General features: G+C 30.8%; 1 long non-coding RNA gene across 1 annotated transcript; it reads right to left on the bottom strand.

Moving 5' to 3' along the window:
* Window positions 1-289: 289 nt before the first annotated feature.
* On the bottom strand, window positions 290-8816 carry LOC134692093 (uncharacterized). The gene is made up of 3 exons (XR_010102223.1): window positions 8687-8816; window positions 1985-2179; window positions 290-450 (listed from the first exon to the last, which is right to left on the bottom strand). It is a non-coding gene; the product is annotated as an uncharacterized LOC134692093 (long non-coding RNA).
* Between the last annotated feature and the right edge of the window lie 1566 nt (window positions 8817-10382).

Consider the following 10382-nt stretch of genomic DNA (forward strand, 5'->3'; position numbering starts at 1 on the left):
TTGTATTAGGAACAAATTTACCTATCTATACACCTGATGTAACTTTAGTATGTTTTTTCTATTAAAAACAAAGTTACAATATATACTTAAAAGTTTTTTAAAAAAATAATATTTTTGTATATACAATCATTGCAAATCTGACTAAAACTGTAACAATACTTTTGTACTTTCTAACTTGATCTGAAAACAATATAATTAGTTGACTGTTGCAGAGGAGTCTAATGTATGTCTGATATGCAAAATTTACTCTAGATTATGATATCTTTTGATTTTTATTGTTTTAATCCTCTCAAAGTTTCAGCTGTACAGATTGATCTATTTTTATTGTTATCAATAAACCTTTAAAGATACTTATCTCCATTATAGTAGCTGATCCAGTATGGACAAAGAGCTCAGAACAGGAAATTCAGATTATCTCTTCTTGTGGAGACCATGGTAAGTTTTATTTCACTGCAAAAAAATAATAGAGTTGTAGTACATGTATACCAAATACTTTTCAAATTGAACAATTAGTACTTTTTCTTTCACATTAATGATTCTGTCTTGATTACTTTCTGAAATGTTACAAGTAAGATTATCTTTTATTAAGAAAAAAACCCCAAATAACAATTCTATAATTATCTTCATTTCACCAATTCATGCAATTTAACAAATATCATTGAACAGTACATTCTGAAAGATGTGTGCATCCGGACTCCATTATACAAGTGTTTGAAGCAGAACCAGTTATAGAAATCACTCCAGTTGGTGTACAAGGCAAGTTATTCTGTTGAATCTGTGATAAGAATTGCATCTTTGTATTCTAAGGAAAATTGAATGGATAATGGTTAATTGCTAATGGAGATAACTCTGCAAATTTTTAATGTGTTTGCTTCAGCAGCTCAGTGAATATAATATAATTTATTTCTAATGAATAAATGATTTTTTCCCATATTATTTTATTACATGTATTATGAAGTAAATTTTAACCAACACATTGTAATGGATTGTTTCAGATGCCAAACTTTCCAACAAAGAACCGAAGAAAACTATAGAAAGTATACATGTAGATAAAGAAATTAGGAGATTATATTTTATCAATATCAAAAAGGAAGCTGAAAACAGAGAGGGGAAATTAGCCTGTAACATTTCAGAACCTGTAAAAGGTATAACATTTATTTTCTATGTACTTTTTGCTAGCATAAATAGGCAGCCACTTAACTATTATAAGAATATTCAGTGTTTTATGGTTTAAAATTATGGCTCCTGAGAATAGTTTCCTTAAACAGAAGTGCGATTTTTAATACAGGTAATAATTTTGTTTTCTTTAATTTAAAATTTTCTTCCAGATGTGAAAGCCATTTTAAAAACAAGTGACCATCAAAAAGAAAAGACAGAGATGAAGCCAGTTCATGCTACAAAATTGACTGCAAAACGTAAACTTTTTGTGACCAGCCAGGGAAATACTGGTAAGGATTTAATACTCTTAAATACATGTGAAACTGCAAACTACTGCTCACATGTGATACCCCGCTCCCAAGTATTTTGATAAACAGGAAGTTGCTGAGTGAAAATGAGTGATGAAAATGAAAACGCATTCACAAACCAGTTATTTGGTTTCAGACAGGGTTTTATATATGTCACTTACAGAATGTATATAAACCCTGAAACCAAATATCAGAAATTCTTGTATAGTAGTTCCTGAGAAAAATGTGACGAAAGTGTTCATGGGACGGACGGACTGTTGGACAGACAGAGGTACAACAGTATATCCCCACTTCTTAAAAGCAGTTTAACAATGTTTAAAGAAGGGTATTATCATTTAGATTATTCAGTGCTGACCTTTTATATTGTACCTCAGATTATATATTTTTTTCTTTCTGTTTGGTGGTGTCTCTATTAAAGCTATATTATAATAAATCTTTAATTTTTGATAAGTGATTTTGACGTACATTTTCATACATACGTTTTTAACATTTTTCTTTAAAATTTAATTTTTACTAACCTTTCAGAACCATCTAGTGGAAAAAAGACACCGTTGGATCTTGCTGTGCAGTTGCTCGGAAAAACACCAGAAGTGTTAGAGTGCATCAAATATAAAGGACTTGTGCAAAACCATCCAAGTCATGCATCCTTCTCGATGAAGTATGACAAATTGTTTTCCAAACTCCAGATAGACATCAGCACCAAGTACCATGAACTGAAAAATAAATTAAACAACTCTGAGATGCATGAAAACATGGAAAAGAAAAACGCCGACTTGAAGATTGCACAAAAATTACTAGACCACTGGGGAATATATTACTTCTGATCAGAGAAAATTTAATGAAGCAGAATTGATTGTTAATTTTTATTAAATTTAACTTAAATGAGACCACATTAACTGAAAAATGATTGATTGATATTTATAGATTAAATTCATGAATAGACATCATTATTGATAACATGATTGATTGATAAATATCAATGATTACACAACTGATCGAAAATAAGTTTCAATGATCCATAACTTTAGATTGATTGATAAAAGACCATTTTGACTGATATACATTTTGTACAGTGTAAATGGCAGCAATGATTACATAATTCATTGATAAATGATATGATTAATAACATGATTGATATGATTGATAACCTAAGATTGATCGAGAAATGACATCAATGATAACATGATTGATTGATGGATATAACACATTTTTGGCTGAAGTTCAAATTCAACAAAAGAACACAGGATACTGGTTAATAAAATGATACATTTTACTTCTTCTATTGATTGATTGATTGATTTTAATCCTTTTCAATTTTACTGACTTAAAACTTTGATTGATATTTTGTCACCTGATTAGAAGTAGTATATTCCTCTGCAGACAACATTAAGGAAGCTGAAAAATCAATACAGAACACTTTGATTGATTGATTTAAAATAACTTGAGAAAATTTTCTATTGATTGAATTACAACAAATGATTATACTGACGTTTGATTTGGAAAATACAGGACAACTTTCAACACCAAGAACCAAAGGCGGATAATTCACCAAGAAACAATGCCAAAGATAATTAAACAACAACCAAAGGCAAAGATAATTTTATGCCAAAGATAATTAAACAACAACCAAAGGCAAAGATAATTTTATATGGAACATAATTGTCATAATTTGCAGTTCAATTGTACAAAATTCAACACGTGATTTAAAGTCTGGAGATGTATATGTACAAGAAAGATGCTGATGATCAGGGTGGGACCTTCCACAGGTATTATCAGTATCAATCTTAAACTTAGGTGATGATTGCATCGCCAAACTTGAACTACACTCCACTTAGAAATAACATGTGATTTAAAGTCCGAAGATGTACATGTACAAGAAAGATACTGATGGTCAGGGTGGGAATCTCCACAGGTATTATCAGTATCAATCTTAATCTTAGGTGATGATTGCATCGCCAAACTTTAACTACATGTACACTCCACTTAGAAATTGCTAAGTTTTGGACTCTTGAGTAGTCTACTCTTGTTTTAGAAATGATTGCATTTCCAAACTCTAGATAATGATACTCGGAGTGAAATTAGCCAATGTTGAATAGAGGTACTGAATTGTTGATAAGTTATGATAACTATGCAAGAAGAAATCATCATTACATCTGATCTTCAAAAAGATAAATTTACAGCACTAAAGCAGGAGACAATTTATAGCACTGCACAGCAGATACCATGTACCGCACTTCTTATGTATGACAAGTACAAGAAATTGAACTGGAAAAGGCCCAATTGTAAATCCTTCATATCATCCTTTGATATATAATTTTCTAAATTGAAAAAGCAGTAAATACTATCGTGAATATTTCCTCAAAGACTAACTATAAAAGAAAATTTTAAAAGGACAGGGAACATCAGTTAATATTACAAATCCTTCTCCTTATTGAGGTATAATTGCTTATAAATGAGAAAACAATTCCCTAAAGTTATGCAAAAACATGATGAAAAGAAAAATAATGTGAACAAAAGATCACAGTACTGTCTTTTACAATGAGTGGAACTTCTAACTGTTTAGTCCACTATACTTATGATAATGTATGAAAATCATTTACATATTTTAGGATATACCCGCTAATATGTAGATATAAGAAGATGTGGCATGAGTGCCAATTAGACCCTCACAGAAGTCACAATTAGTTAAATTAAATCATTACATGTATATAGGTAAAAGTATGGTCTTCAACACAGAGTGTAAATCTAACAACAATCAGTTATTTAACTGCTGTCCTTTTATTAGATCAAAAACCCAGACTGGTCTTCAACAGCAGCAATAAATCATTACTTATAAATATAATTAATACATGTAGATCTTGATTTTATTCTGAGGAACTGAATCCCCACCCCCTTTTTAAAATCTGTTGAAAAGATGGATGATATGAAAGGATTTATAGGGTTGATACATCAGATATTACAGCAATTTACTGGAAACCATCACATCATACTGGATATGATAACAATTAACTGGATTTGACAACAATTTACTGGATATGACAACAATTTACTGGATTTGACAACAATTTACTGGATATGACAACAATTTACTGGATACAATCACTATATACTAGATATGAGCACCATATACTATACATATACTGGATATGACCAACAAAACTGGATATAGCATTTTATAGATACAAAGGCATTGTGGCATGTCAAAAGACATTGGATTGATGTGGCGTCTTAAAATATTATAATTTTTCATCTATGATTTCATAAATATTCTGTTAAATTTCTAGCTTTTCCAAACTAATTTTAATGTTTATAATCATTAATAAGTTAAAAGGTAATTACATTTGTACAGTTAGTTATGAGTGCATTACAAATTTCTTCATTTAAAGAATAAAGTTAACTTATTATCTAATATTCAATGTAAATAAAGATGGGAAAAGTTATTAAATAATTCAAAGTACCAAAATATCATAAAAGGGCCAACAATAAAATCATAATGACTGGCAAGGTAATAAAACAATCCTGCTTTTATTGAAATTTTTAATTTGTTTTGTTTTAAAGAAGGTGCAATAAAAACAGTGGTTTCAGAGAAGAAGAAATAAACAAAGTGGTTTCAGAGAAGATCTAAATGGCATTTAAGGGTTTTCTTGCTGTGTAATTTTTCCATGTTCATGATGTTTCATTAATATTTCATGCCATATTCTGAATTGCAATATTTCACAAGTCCAAGTTCAGCACCGTTAAAAAATGTTGAGGAAGTTCCAATAAAAAATAAAACTTGTTTTTCTCTCTCCTTGGATTAAAGTTATTTAAATAATTTAAAATTTATAAACCAAATAAATGATAAACATAATAAATGTATGAATAAGTTCATTTCTTTGAAAGAAAATATGAATGTCTTTGTGTAAACAAACTTCTTCAAAAAACTAAAAATGAATAATGACACTTTTAATTTATTAAAACTAACAAGCAATTTTAAACTGATTAGTTTCTATATAAATGTACCTAATAAAAAAAAATAAGTTGGGCAGCTACTATGGGTTTAAAATGGAAACCTAACTAATTATTACACAGCAATTTTGTTAAATGATAGGTATAAAAAAAAAAGTTTCTTTTGGACTAAAATTTGCAATGTGGTGGTGGGTGGGGAATGCAGCCAAGATATGTAAAATCTTGCCAGTCACAAGCCTGGAAGGAAGGTAACTTCAATCAATATGGAAGTGACCTTCTGAATGCAGAGTGAACCACCATAAGAAGTAATATACTAGTTACATGTACATTTTGTAAGTGTAAGAATGACTCTGCATTAATAAGGATTGTATTTTTTTCACAAAATTATGTTCTGCATTTCTAGTACATTATGTAGATTTAATTTAATTGTTTTTGTGTCAATCAAAAATCAAGTAATATTTTAAATAGCCATGTCCACACTTATACAAAAGATACTTATCTGATATGAGGGGGATAGGACCTGTATCGGGACTACAGGATTGGGTTATTCTTCATTCAAATTTTCGGGACATCAGGATTTCATTATTTTAACCCCGGTATTTCCAGATCAGGACCCCTCCTATCCCCCCTCAGATATGTTCATGTCGAAGTTTTTTTTAAAAGACAAGTTAGGCAAATTGAATTTTTTCATAGATGAAGATTTCCACTTACAAAATCAAACCAAGGTTTACCCCTGGTTCTGAAAGGTAATGATCTATTACATATAAATAGACAAATTTTGTACTGCATGGAATTCTGATGTTATGTGACAGCGCATCAACAGGGTGCATGATATAATAAAATCAAACCCGGTAAAATAATGATATCAAACCCGGAAAAAACAAACAATCTCAGAGCTATATATTACAACTATGACACGTTCAAACTTTTGAAAATATCAGTTATTAAAAAATTATTTATATCAAATATATGTCCAACTGGCATGACTACCAGACTTGTTTGTAATTTATATTTACAGAACAGATAATGTACATGTATGTAGAGTTTCTTAGAAAAAAAATGTAGCAATTAAAAGATTATATAAATATGAAAAATAAGGACGGTGTATGACTGTCAATGAGGCGAAATCTGTCACAGCAAGGCCTTCACAACTTATATTTTTACAAGACAATAATTAAAACCATCATTTCCCTTGAGACCGTCATTTAATTTATAGGGGATGCAAACGGGATTCTGTTAAACAGACCTATGATAAATTTAAAATCTTAGAAATGTTTACCTTTAAAGTCCTTTTCATATAGGGTCAAATCACATTTTTTTTGTACTACGAGACTATGATATTGCTCAGGTAAAAATCATTTAAATGTAAACTTTTCCTACACTGGTTTGGTTTCGCATGGAATATTTAGGGCCAAGATTCTGCATTTAATATTTATTTACAGCAAGACTTCTGGCCGAGAAAAAATGACAGGGCTTTTCATACATGTATGTACATTTACAAGAAATTGGATCATTCATGACATGACCTTATCATATACCTGTATGAGGGGGATAGGACCTTTATCAGGAATCCGGGATCGTGAGTTTTTTAGCTTGGGATTTCACGAGCGACCCTTTCAGTATCAGGGAATTCTTTTTTCAAATTTCAGGACCTCAGGATTTCATGTTTTTAAGCCCAGGATTTTTGGGATTTCATTTTTTGAAGGATCAGGACCCCTACTACCCCCCTCATATATATTTTAGATTTTTCACACCTATATTGATTTTTCTTAAGCCAGAAAAAAGGTATCTATTCCCTTTGGACCATAAGCCACCAGTTCTACATGTATGCCTATACTAAAGGAAAATTTTATAAAAACAACTTTGCTTAGACAAAAATGTTGGAATACTGGCATGACTGGTCTTCTTACAACAAGTCAGAAAATGTTTTTAGTACAGACTGCCTATTCCAGCAGCACATTCAATGGACAATGACCATGTATGTATGTATGTATGTATTGGTGGTCACTTTGTTTACTTGTCTATATTCTATTTATATTGAGAAATAGGTTAATACTAGTATTACTTATAGTTCTGCAACTCTTTCTCCCGAGACCGGCCATGCATAAATTATTCTTGCTGTGACTTTCTGTTCTACATGTATATTATCTTTTCAATGATTGAAAAGGAAATACAAATGTAATGTCAGCCATGTAGTTAAGAGGAAAATAAAGAATTGAAAAAGGCCAATGGCCAAAATGTCTTAATAAATTGGTTTATTTTTACAATTATACTTTCTGTTCTTGCATGTGCCCAACTTCGGCCCCTAGGAACTTTTAGTATGACGTCACTCATCTGGTTTGGGGCAGTCGATCTACACTTAAGGATTTAAAATGAGCAGACGCTCATATTTTGGCTTGCGAATATGGAACCTTAATTCACACAAGTAGGCTAGCCACCACCATATATTTATTTATGTAAACTAATGTTCAACGATATATATTTTTCTAAATAAACATCTTGTTTATGTTTATGTGCTTTTAGTAGTTTGTCAAATATCCCAGAACTTGGGTAGATGAGAAAACAAAAACCAATGGAAACTTCCACTCGAGTTACATGTATATTATAATGGTATAGTTATTTATTGGCTAGAACGTTGGAGGAAGGCGTCCCAGAAAAACCTCTTAAATAGTCTTCACAGTTATCTGGACTACATGTAGCTAGGAACTTGAGAGAAGTTTGCTTTCATTTTCATTCAGCCATATATTATATGAGCAAGTCATTGCCATCACATATCAATGTTTTTTTTTACCTTAAACTTGTAATCTCTACATGTACAATGTATGCACCTTGTGGGACCTTAATTGGAAGAAATATATCTTATAGTTTTCTGTCACTTGTTTCTGACGACGTGGGGGGTGTAAAATCTAACACTCATACGAAAAATCAGTGATTTCTTCCATACTAGTGTGGAGTTAAACCACCCATTGACAGAAACAAGTGCCGGTAACGGTTTTTTTTCTACACATTGTCATTGATATCACATATGAAATCGCCATCGAAGTCCGTGACTGTAAACATTGATAAATGCAGAAGGAGTCTCTCAAACCACATCAATGATAATAACCGTTTAATAATACTACTGATTCACTTAAAACAGTTGGAAGTAATCATATATATTAAAGGGACAGGTGTGTCGTCTGATTATTATCTGGCGATGTCACACGTGGTTGTCCGTTAATTTCACATTATGAGACTTTATTCTTGGTAAATACGCTTGAACTACAACTTACACATAAAAAATGATCATACTAGACATCCACAGTCACTTGTCTGCCAAAAATACTACAAAACTGCAGCAATTTCACGTTTAAGCATGAATATTCCTTCCTGTAGAAAAATCAGACAGGTGCTCGACTCATTCATCGCTGCAAGCATCGAAAAGACCCCGAAATTTTTTGATTGGTCTATTAACCAAAAAAGGCGGGGCCTAAACAGCGATAAAAAAACGGCTAAATCTAATAAACCTTACGTAAATCTGTGAATATGAGGTTAAATGTCAGTCAATATGATATAAACGCATCATATTTCAATACTTTTATAAACCTTGGGGCATCTCAATAACTGCAACTAACAAATGTAACCTTGCGACGCGGAGATATATTTGATGACGTCATGAATAATAATAAGGCAAATAGAGTTATCTGCGCTTGGTAAAAACTACGGGAAAAAATGAAAAAAAATGCCTTAACGTACCCGCGCATTGAAAAATAGGATCTAGCATTAAATTCTGGGATCATTTAATCACTTCAGAAGGAAGTTTAGTTCACCAAATATATAATGCTACAAAAAAAAAAGCAACCCATGGGTTAAAAAGTTAAATATTATTATTCAAAACTTAGGTTCATCTTATTTGTCAAATGATAACCTTTCTATTAAACCCCTGTTTGGTTTCATAAAACAAAGACTAACTGATCAGGGTTTTCAGGAACAACATGCAAATATTTCAGCATCTCCTAAATTAATATTTTTCCAGAGTGTCTACAAAATTAATGAACGGGCAGGTTATGTTGATGCTTTAAAAAAAATAGATCAGATCGATCATTATTATGTAAATTAAGAGTTAGTGCTCATAACCTTGCCATTGAGAGGAAGATATTTAAAAATGCCCAGAGATCATTGAATTTGTGAAATCTGTAAAAGTGGCGAAATTGAAAATGAACAGCACATGTTGCTACACTGTAGCGGTTACTCCAGTATTAGAGAGTCTTTTGTATTAAAAATGTTTAATATTACAGGAAAAAGTGTAACCACATTGTGTGATAAAAATATAATAAATCTCATACTTAAATAATAATACATCCTATAAGGCACTAAAATTATCTTCCTCTTTCGTAACAAATTGTTTTAATGCAAGAAGTAATCTATTGTAATAGATTTTCATTATACCTTTAATCGTTTATTCACATATATATATAATTGTTTGTATTTTACTACCATGTATAGCAAATTGTTTATCCATTCGGTCATTACCATTTATCATTGTAAATGCGTTTGTGCCAATAAAATATTGTATTGTATTGTATTGTATATTTATCCTTTACTGTCTGAATACTTTATCCGGTTAATGTACAATAAACCTATCAAATGTGATAATTTTTTTTACATTAGATTGGAAACTATTTATTTTTGGTTATGACAACAGCTGTAAGATAAGATAAAATAAGTTGCATGACTACGCCGATTATTCCCGCGTTTTTTGCTATTTCTTTCGAATTATCTCCCTTAGGTTCTGTGTAAAAAATGTTTTAATTTTTAATTTTCTTTTTGGGAAAAGTCATTAGAAATTAGAACAGAAATAATCTTCATTATCATAATTTATTGATCCATATATGCATGTCGTACTTTATAAATATATTTGCTTTAATTATAAGTAATAAAAAGTGACCTATTTTTCGTGACAATTTGTGTAATTCGGTCTTACTTCCT

Source organism: Mytilus trossulus, chromosome 12, assembly GCF_036588685.1.
Source record: "Mytilus trossulus isolate FHL-02 chromosome 12, PNRI_Mtr1.1.1.hap1, whole genome shotgun sequence".
NCBI classification, from domain to species: domain Eukaryota; kingdom Metazoa; phylum Mollusca; class Bivalvia; order Mytilida; family Mytilidae; genus Mytilus; species Mytilus trossulus.